Source organism: Lathyrus oleraceus, chromosome 1, assembly GCF_024323335.1.
Source record: "Lathyrus oleraceus cultivar Zhongwan6 chromosome 1, CAAS_Psat_ZW6_1.0, whole genome shotgun sequence".
Taxonomy (NCBI): domain Eukaryota; kingdom Viridiplantae; phylum Streptophyta; class Magnoliopsida; order Fabales; family Fabaceae; genus Lathyrus; species Lathyrus oleraceus.
Genome location: NC_066579.1, coordinates 320,409,724 through 320,420,770, shown reverse-complemented (window position 1 = coordinate 320,420,770; position 11,047 = coordinate 320,409,724). Strand labels below are relative to the sequence as shown.

Sequence of the window (11,047 nt, the reverse complement as noted above, 5' to 3'; positions counted from 1 at the left end):
ATTAAGCCAGTAATCCGTACAATTGTTCGTAGAAACACTTAAAGGGCTATTTTAACTTTCAAATTAAGTTTTCCCGCACTTCAATTCCGTTGGGTAAGATCGAAAGCCGTCCAACGTCTTTTTAAACTTAATTGTTGTTAACTATTTCAAAAACAGCGAAAGCGCTTTGTCTAGTTCATTAGGAGTTTTTAACATCAAAAAGAAAAGAGATTTTAAAACTATTTTCGGACGCGTTTATAAGTTTAGATTCTGGTTCGTAAGAGCCTCTTTTGGTTAAGAAATCCAGGTTATAATACTTTTCAACTTAGTCAAGATACTATATTTCTGAAAAATAGGTTTACTACTCTAATGCAATGCGCGCCTTTTTATAAGTGACAATAAGAGGGTTTGATTAGGGGGTACAACTCGGTTCTGAATACGCGAAAGCGATAGTTCCCGTTAAATTAGTTCTTTTCAAAGTAGGAAACATTGCCCATAAGTAGTTCTATTAACAAGTACTTGGATTATCAATTGATTACGTGAATTACATTCGACCCTGTCTTTATTAATTATATTTTATTTGAGTACTTTATTTTTCAATTGCACACTACAAAGAATACTTATTTTAATTGCCTTTGATAAACACCATAACAACAGATAACGATAGATTGACACTTGGTCTTTGTGGTTCGATAATCTTTTATATTACTCTGACGCGTTCGTACACTTGCGAACACCGCATTAAGTTTTCCAACGCACCAAGTTTTTGGCGCCGTTGCCGGGGATCAATTTCATCAAATTTCATTTTCCTGTTGTTATATCGTTTAGACTTAGGTTATTTCCCGCCGGTCGATGCGAAGGACTCGCAGCACCGGAAGTTTAAGCTTAGTAAACCCTTTGGCGGAACCTGAACGTTACGCTCGCGCACGTTTATTCTTTCGTAGAATTAAGAGAGCTATGGCCGAAGATCAAAACCAAAGACCTCTTAAGGACTTCGCTCAACCATCTAATGAAGAACCTAGTTCTAGTATAGTAAACCCAATCATCCCAGCCAATAATTTTGAACTTAAACCATCCCTGTTGCAATTAGTGCAACAGAGACAATTTGCGGGTCTCGCTACCGAGAATCCTAACCAACATTTAAAAATATTTCTTCAATTAGCAGATACTTTTAAAACCAATGGAGCTTCTCCTGAGGCAATACGTTTAAGATTATTCCCTTTTTCCCTCAGAGATAAAGCTCTATCATGGTTAGATTCCCTTCTACCCAATTCCATTACGACTTGGGATAACCTTAGAAGAGTTTTTCTTGCTAGATATTTTCCCCCGAGTAAGACCGCCGTTCTTCGAAACCATATAACTAGATTTACCCAAAACCATGGAGAATCGTTGTTCGAAGCTTGGGAGAGATATAAAGAGTTGTTACGATCATGCCCACATCATGGCTTAGAAAATTGGTTAATCATTCAAACCTTCTATAATGGACTTCATTATAACACAAAGATGACCATCGACGCTGCCGCAGGCGGTGGTCTGATGAACAAACCTTATCCTGAAGCTAGTGCCCTCATCAAAGACATGGCTCAAAACCATCAATCATGGGGAGTCGAACGAGCGACAGTTGAGAAGAAGGAAGCCCAAGGAGGAGTGCATGAACTGAGCTCTATAGACATGATGCAAGCTAAAATGGACGCATTAGCTCTCAAAGTCTAACATATGTACACGAACCCAAATATTGTAGCCGCAGTTTCGTCGGATTGTGAGATATGTGGAACCCAAGGACACCAATCCGCTGAATGCAGTCTATTAAACGAAACCCACTCCGAGCAAGTGAACTACACCCAAGGGAACCCATACTCGAATACCTATAACCCTGGATGGAGGAATCACCCTAACTTCTCCTATAAAAACAATAACCCTATTCAAAATAATGCACCTCCGTGACCTAGTTATCAAGCCCCTAGATCAAATCAACCTATGAAACCTGTACCACCAAAGCCGAGCCTTAAGAAAATTATGGAAAATTTTATCACCGCTCAAACCCAACAAAACAAGGCGTTCATGAACCAAAACATTCATGTTTAAGAATTGATTACTCAATTAGGAACCAAGGTTGACCAAATAGTTACTCATACCAAGATGCTTGAAACCCAGATCTCTCAGGTAGCTTTAAGCCAAGCCCCTTAGACTACACCTGGAGGATAATTCCCTGGACAACCTCAACAAAATCCGAGAGGACAAGCCAATGTCATTACCCTAAGAAGTGGGAGCGCTTATGATGAGCCACCAAACCCAAGATTAAGTGAACCCGAAACTTCTAAGGAATGTACCAAACCCCCGGACAAAGTAAAGGAACCAGAGGAATCTGAAAACCAGGAAGGTCGAGATAAAGGAGAAGAACCTAAAGATAAAATTTACGTACCGCCCCCACCATATAAACCACCTATACCATATCCCCAAAGACTCAAACAAACCCAGACCAATAAACAGTATCAAAAATTTATTAAAGTTATAGAAAAACTTCATGTAGAAATCCCTTTCACAGAAGCCATCACCCAAATACCTTCTTATGCAAAGTTTCTGAAAGACATCCTTACTAACAAACGTAGACTTGACGATCCGAAGCCTTTGGAATGTAATGCTATTTCCGAGGACAAATTAGCAAAGAAAGATAAAGATCCTGGAAATTTCTCCATTCCTTGTCTTTTGGGTAATCATGTCATCGAAAAAGCTTTTCTAGACTTAGGAGCTAGTGTGAGCTTAATGCCTCTAGCAGTTTGTGAAAGATTAAACTTAGGAGAATTACAACCCACTAAGATGTCACTTCAGTTAGCCGATAGATCTGTTAAATATTCGATAGGCATTTTAGAAGACGTTCCTGTTAGGATAGGTCAGCTGTTTATCCCTACTGATTTTGTCGTCATGGACATCAAAGAGGACAATGATATACCAATTCTTCTAGGTAGACCATTCTTATCGTCTGCAGGAGCCATAATAGATGTCAAGAAAGGAAAGTTGACATTTGAGGTCGGCGACGAGAAAATAAAATTTATACTTTCGAAATTTCTTATGGCACCTGTGATGGGAGACTCGTGTTATGCCTTAGATATCATTGATGAATGTGTTAGATAATTAGAACAAAAAGAAATTATTAAGTTACCATCGACCCCCATAAAGGAAGATGATGACTTTAAAGAACCTTACATCGATGATAACCTTTACGAATGTTTATGCCTTACCCCAGATCCTATACCATGCCCTAAGAAACCAACCTTAGAACTTAAGGAGCTGCCTAAGAACCTGAGATATGAGTTCCTCGATGAAAAGATGAACCGTCCAGTTATAGTTAGTGCTACCTTGAGCCAAGAGGAGACGAACCAACTTTTAGACGTTTTATGAAGATATCCCTCAGCCTTAGGATATAATATCTCTGACCTGAAAGGTATAAGCCCATCCGTATGCATGCATCGGATTTCGCTCGAAGAAGATTCGAAACCCTCTAGGGAGCATCAGAGAAGAATAAACCCTATAATGAGTGATGTTGTTAAGAAGGAAGTTCTTAAGTTACTTGAAGCAGGTATAATCTATCAGATCTCGGATAGTAAGTGGGTGAGCCCTGTGCATGTAGTACCTAAAAAGGGAGGCATCACGGTCGTGCAAAACGATAAAGGCGAACATGTAGCAAAACGTTTAGAAGGAGGATGGCGGATGTGTATAGATTATAGAAAATTGAATAAAGCAACTAGGAAGGATCATTTCCCTTTACCATTTATTGACCAAATGTTGGAGCGTCTAGCCAGACACTCTTACTTCTGTTATTTAGATGGATACTCTGGATTCTTCCAAATACCTATTCACCCAGAAGATCAAGAAAAAACTACCTTTACATGCCCTTATGGAACTTTTGCCTACAGACGAATGTCGTTCGACCTCTGTAACGCCCCAGCTACTTTCCAACACTGCATGATGTCAATCTTTGCAGATTACCAAGATGGTATCATGGAAGTGTTTATGGATGATTTCTCGGTTTGCGGATTCGATTTCCATAATTGTCTTGCTAACCTTGAGAAAATCCTGGAGAGATGCGTGGAGGTGAACCTCGTGCTAAATTGGGAAAAATATCATTTCATGGTGACCGAAGGAATAGTTTTAGGACATATAGTTTCCGAAAAAGGTATAGAGGTAGATAAAGCTAAAATAGAATTTATAGAAAACCTAAAACCACCAAAAACAATCAGAGAAGTCCGAAGCTTTCTTGGACACGCTGGATTCTACCTGCGTTTTATTAAGGACTTCTCCAAAATAACTAAACCGTTAACCGAACTTTTAATGAAAGATGCTGAATTCATTTTCGACGAAAAATGTAATGACGCATTTAATCTTTTAAAGCAAGCATTAATCTCAGCACCCATTATGAAATCGCCCGATTGGTCGGAACCGTTTGAGATAATGTGCGATGCTAGTGATTATGCAGTTGGAGCCGTTCTAAGACAAAGAAAAGATAAAAAATTACATGCCATTTATTATGCCAGTAGAACCCTAGATGCTGCCCAGCTTAATTACGCAACAACCGAAAAAGAATTACTCGCTGTAGTTTTCGCTATAGACAAATTTAGATCTTATCTAGTAGGAGCAAAAATTATTGTTTACACCGATCATGCTGCCATCCGTTACCTATTAAGTAAAAAAGATGCCAAGCCCAGGTTACTCCGATGGATTCTATTACTACAAGAGTTTGATTTAGATATAAGAGATAAAAAAGGCACTGAAAATGTAGTAGCTGATCACCTTTCTAGGCTAGAACATCTAAAACCTGAACTAGTACCCATAAATGATGATTTCGCCTATGATAGACTGATAGCTAAAGTAGAAACCATTGAAGATAATAACCTAGATCCTTATGAGCATTCCCAAAATTCCTTAGCAATAAGAAACGTACCCTGGTATGCAGATTTCATTAATTACCTAGCTGCTGATATAGTACCCTCTGATCTTGACTACCACCGCAAGAAGAAATTCTTCCACGATGTGAGAAACTTCTATTGGGACGAATCGCTCCTTTTCAAAAGGGGTAAAGATGGAATTTTTCGCCGTTGCGTTCCAGAAGAAGAGGTAAACAATATTATCGAGCATTGTCATTCTGCACCTTATGGTGGACATGCGAGCACCTCTAAGACATACGCCAAGATTCTTCAAGCTGGCCTATTCTGGCCCACCATGTGGCGTGATGTCTATGCTTTCATTGTCAAGTGTGATAGATGCCAACACACTGGAAACTTTTCAAGACGTGATGAAATGCCTCTAAGAAACATTCAGGAAGTAGAACTCTTTGATGTATGGGGTGTAGATTTCATGGGACCCTTTCCACCATCCTTAGGAAATAGGTATATCTTAGTAGCTGTAGACTATGTGTCTAAGAGGATTGAAGCTATAGCCGCACCCACAAACGACACTAGGGTAGTAATCAAATTATTTAAAAACTATATATTCCCTAGATTTGGAACACCACGTTTAGTCATAAGCGATGGAGGATCACGCTTTATATCGAGAATATTTGACAAACTTTTAAGAAAATATGGAGTTAGGCATATAGTAGCAACACCATACCACCCACAAACTAGTGGCCAAGTAGAAGTATCTAATAGGGAGATAAAACAAATCCTAGAGAAAATTGTTTCTATTTCTAGGAGAGTCTGGTCTCAGAAGCTTCAAGAAGCATTATGGGCATATAGAACCGCTTTCAAAACCCCTATAGGAACTACTCCTTACCAACTAGTTTATGGAAAATCTTGTCACTTACCATTCGAGTTAGAGCATAAGGCCTATTGGGCCATTAAAACTTTGAACTTACACTACTTAGCCGCTGGAGAAAAGCGTATCCTGGACATTCATAAATTAGAAGAACTTAGGCAATCTGCCTACGAAAATGCAAAAATATATAAAGAAAGGACAAAAGCCTATCATGACAAAAGAATAGTAAAGAAAAACTTCAATGTAGGCGATTATGTTCTCCTTTTCAACACTAGGTTACGACTTTTCCCTGGAAAGCTACGTTCAAGATGGACTGGCCCCTTCGAAGTATCCAAGATTCTGAGATCCGGAGCCGTAGAAATCAAGAACGATGCCTGTATTCCATTCATTGTAAATGGACAAAGTCTGAAGCTCTATGAAGGAGGAGACATTCCAGCATACTACTCGAGCCACACCCTGATTGATCCACCGATTCATACTACTACAGGTGTATAAATTCTGATCGTCAAGCTAATGACGTTAAACAAGCGCTGCATGGGAGGCAACCCATGGTTTTTCTTTTCATTTTACTTTTTTTCGCATTTATTTACATTTATTTTTATTTTTATTTTTATTTTATCTTATTTTGCATTGAGACTAAAGTTTGAATGGTTTGTATTTTCAGGATCACTTTCCTAACTTTTACAGGATGCAGGGTTTTAATGACATGCATGTTGCCTATAGAGACAATGCTCAGAGGGAGCGCTACATTGCTTTATACCAGTGCCTTATGGATTCCACACGTTACCCTGATCAGCATTGTATGGAGGCACTGGGTATCGAGCCTAGTATCTGATTCCTTAGTCACCAGCTCCACTGGGACGCATTTGCTGATGACTTGAGTAACACATATAGGAACCTGACTTTGGAGTTCCTGAGTTCATTCGACTACGACCCATATTCTGGACCAGATGGGTATGCTGCTTTCAGACTTTTTGGAGTTGAGTACTCCTTTAGCCAGAAAGAGTTCGGCGACTTATTGGGTTTCCAGACCACTCCTGATGCTATCCCGGAGACACCTTTGGGATATTTTCTGGGTAAGGAAGTGGAGAAGTTTTGGAGTGATATATCAGGTGGAGGAAGCCAGGATCCATCTACGCAGTTATCTTATGTCATACATAACCCAACCTTCAGATATTTTCAGATGATATTAGCACATTCCTTCCTGGGAAGACAGGATCTAGAGAGACTACTGAGTGAAGAGGAGATCTTCCTATTATTATGCGCATCCCAGTCTCGCCTAGTAGCATGTGGGAACTTTTTATTGAATAATCTCAGCGGTATCTCTAGATCCACCGAAGGAGTCATCCATGTTGGTGGAATCATCACACAGATTACCGTCGCTTTAGGTCTGTCTCGCAAGCTGTTGCATCTTCGGACCTACTATGGATATACTACCATGGACATCGATTTCTGTTTGACCAGAGGATTGATGAGGAGAGCCTCTTTCCATCCATGTCAATTCTGACTACTAGTCAACAGCGAGGCCATCCATTACTTCACATTTCCAAACCCTATGATGACCAGTGTGCATGATCCAGCGAATTGGAGTTATGCTCTAGAGGGCCAGGGAGAGACCGTTGAGGAGCCGAGATCGCCCCCAGTTGCTGAATACACACCTGCACCACCATCTCCTAGAATCACTGTTCTCTCTAATAATCATTCATTGCAGACACCCGACATATGCACCCAGATCGTTGAGTGACGTAGAGAGATTGCAGAGCTTAGACAGGAAGTGGCGGACTTAACTTTACAGATGGGAGTGTCTGATCTCACCCATGCTATTGAAGCCGATTGTCTATATCAGGAGATCGCCGAGCTCAGACAGGAGATAGCCGTGCTCCGTGAATCCACTCAGGCAGACGACCACCCTAATACCTGATCTCACCATTTCAGTTTATTTCTCTTTATATATATTTATCGTATTTGCATTTCTCATTTTACATTATCGCATTTGAATATTATATAAACTACTGCGGTAGATTAGTATTTCTATTTTTATCTATATATGTTTTATATTTATTTTATTTTGCATTTTAATTTTTTCAGTTATTTATTTATATTTACATTTAATTTTCGTTCTTGTTTTTGTTTCAGTTTCACTTTTTATTTTTCGTTTTTTTTACTTTTATAATTATGCAAGTCAAAGAAACTAGGAGAATCACAAGACAAATGCTATCCAGACCCCCCCAAAGCCAAAAGACAAGCGAAGCCCAAACCAAAGGACCAAAATCTGGCCCAGCCAGATTTTGCCTTTTGGCGCCCGCCACAGCGTCTGTAAATGGTCGGGGCAGACCACTTTTCTTCACCATTTTTGCAACTTACAACCTCCAAAACCCATTTTTTCACCTTGGAAAAAAGCCCTTGAACCCATAAAAATCTCATACTTTCCTAACCATCATACCACACAAATCACAAATCCACTTTCCATTTTCAATTTCATCCGCCGGATTTTGTAAAAATCCAACCTTTTCACCAACCACTTCATCTTCTTCATCCACATTTCAAGAGCATTCGAATGGAGTTCAACAGATTCATTCTTCGAGGAGGGAAACCGGGGGAGAGACAAAGAAAAATCATTGAACGGTTGCAAAATCGGGAAATCCTCCCGACAAGGTATGTTGATGAAGATTGTCTCTATACTTTAGGTATCTACCATAGCGTTTTTCATTTATTAGACATCTTAGGTTTGCATAATTTGTTTACCATCAAAGAACCCACCTATGAGCGGTTGACAATCGAGTTTTTAAGTTCCTTAATTTATATTGTCAGCCCTAACACGGCTAGCACAATCGGTACTGTTCAATTTAGAATGTTTACTGTTGAATACCAATTCAGTATCGATGAACTAGCCAGTCTGTTAGGGATCCCTCATGGGGAGGGCGCTATTTATGAGGCCCCTTTGGATTCCGAATGGGCTGTTGAGGTATTTTCCTTCTGGGAGCATCTATCACACACTTCCATGAACTCTTTTGAAGGAGTTCTTGCCTCAACCATCCATAACCCGGCCATCAGTGTTTTTAGATATCTGTTGGCATGCACTGTTTTTGGCCGGGAGAATCCAAATAAGGTTAACGCTAGAGAGCTTCTATTTTTGCAAGGAAGCCTTACAAATAGGAAAATTAATTCGGTTTCGTTCATGCTCGCCCATATGATTTTAACTCTGAATAAGGCGGGACCAATTTCTTTTGGTGGATTGATTACGTCTATTGCTCAGGCACTTAACCTGAACAATGAGTTGGCTACCCTAGACCCCTTTCCTCCTCGCACAATTAACTTAAAATTTCTGAGAGACATGAAATTGTGCCGTTCAAGGAAAGAAGCAGGTTATACACTTATGATTCATGGTGTAGCCATCCCATCTGTTATTCTACCTTGCACTAGACGTACAGATATACGTAATGCGAGGAACTGGACCTACGATTTAGATGCTCCACCTGTTTTGGGTCCTCTTCCTCCTAACATTCCTGATGAGGCGGGACCAGAAACTGATGATGAATATGATCGGAGAGAGAGATCTCCCATACCACATGTGTCCCCCCATCATCCTTCACCACCACACACCGCACCATCTTCTTCTTCTGCAGGTACCACTCGTGGCTTCTATATTACAGAGGAGATGTGGCGTGACCACCTGGCTAGAGAGCAAAGGTGTGACGACCTACTCTCTACCCTCCAGCAACAAATAACGGGTAATAGGAACTTCATGCAAGAATTGCAGCGGAGGAGCGACAGGTCCTATGACACTGTCCTGCAGTCCCTGCAAGTGATCACCGATACACAAGCCCGTCAACAACAATACAACCAGAGACACATGGCACTAATTGAAGCCACCCAAGGTTCCATTATTGGTAACCTTCGAGAGGTTAGTACCGCTCAGGATGCCCTGCAGGCGAGGATGGATCAGAGAGACAGTCGTCGTACCCGATCCCTTCGTCCACCTCAGGATGGCGAGGGCACTAGTGGTCAGCAATAGGTTGCCAGGTAACTCTTCCCTTATCTTATTTCGAAACATTGGGGACAATGTTCGATTTAAGTGTGGGAGGAGCATTTATCATTTTCCTTTTATTTTTAGTTTTATTTGATGTTTTTAGACTGTTTATTCCCTTTTAGTTGTTTAATTTCCCTTTTAGTTGTTTATTTTGCTTTTTAGTATAATGCATGAGTCTAACGAGTCACCAAATATAGTAGATCCTTAGTAGAATCCTACCTCCCCATACCTTTAGCCTCACCAAAAATTTTCAAAAGAAAATAGTGTTATTTCGGAAGTTTTCAGGTTTTAAGGACATGTTTTGAGTAAGGATGCGGTGACTTGAGAGAACTTTGCGAAACATCAGTATCTGTTTTAGCACCATAAGCTTCGTAAATATAGGAATCATTCCCGAAACCCCATATACCATGGCCTTAATCATCATTTTCGTATAAGTCCTTAGTAGTTTATCTCAGCAGTCAGCTCCGGCCTACGTATCCTCTACGTAGGGGACCGATGCAAATAAGTGAATGATCCAGAAAAACAAAAAATAAAAGAAAGCAAAAAGAAAACTCTGGTATAGGTGACCCTCACAAAGTCATTTACACCAAAGAATTGTAAAAAATTGCAACAAAAAGAAAAAGAAAAAGAAAAAGAAAAAGAAAAGCAATACTCACTGTTAGTTGGTTCAGAGGTATCTGGCACTGAACTCGGTAGGGCGGATTACGATCCGATCCCCCATAACTACAGTTCGGTCCAATAAAAGGATTTACATATATTTATGTGTCAGAAATCCCATGCTCTGATCATAATCACTAACAGGCCACTCTACTATGAAGTATGTACGGATAACGGGCTTAATGTGATTGCGCCTGAATGAAAAGGACACAAAAAGAGATGAAGAGGCAGGCCTAGGTATTGTGGGATAACATGGGTTGGTTAATATAGGAATGAAGTTTATGTCCGTATTTGCGGATTAGTGTCATCATGATACCCTTAGTTCACTCAGTTAGTACCTATCGCTGTATCCCGACTTGTAACTTAGAATTTTTACCTGAAGCACTCGTTTTCACAAATTTTCTTTTATGAGCTTTTCAATGTTTTGCTTGAGGACAAGCAAAGGTTTAAGTGTGGGAGAGTTTGATCACACTAAAATTTACGTATTTTTCGACTCCGATTTCGCATGCATTGTAGTTATTTTATTATCGTTTTGTTGTGTTATTACTGTGTTTTCCTTTGTTTTCAGGTTTTTACCTTAATAGGAGCCCCGATCGAGAAAAGGAGCGAAAAAGAGCCAAAAACCCTAAA

General features: G+C 40.0%; 1 non-coding gene across 1 annotated transcript; it reads right to left on the bottom strand.

Moving 5' to 3' along the window:
- Nucleotides 1-1,320: 1,320 nt before the first annotated feature.
- Nucleotides 1,321-1,427, bottom strand: LOC127117039 (small nucleolar RNA R71). The gene has a single exon (XR_007801802.1). It is a non-coding gene; the product is annotated as a small nucleolar RNA R71 (small nucleolar RNA).
- Nucleotides 1,428-11,047: the final 9,620 nt, after the last annotated feature.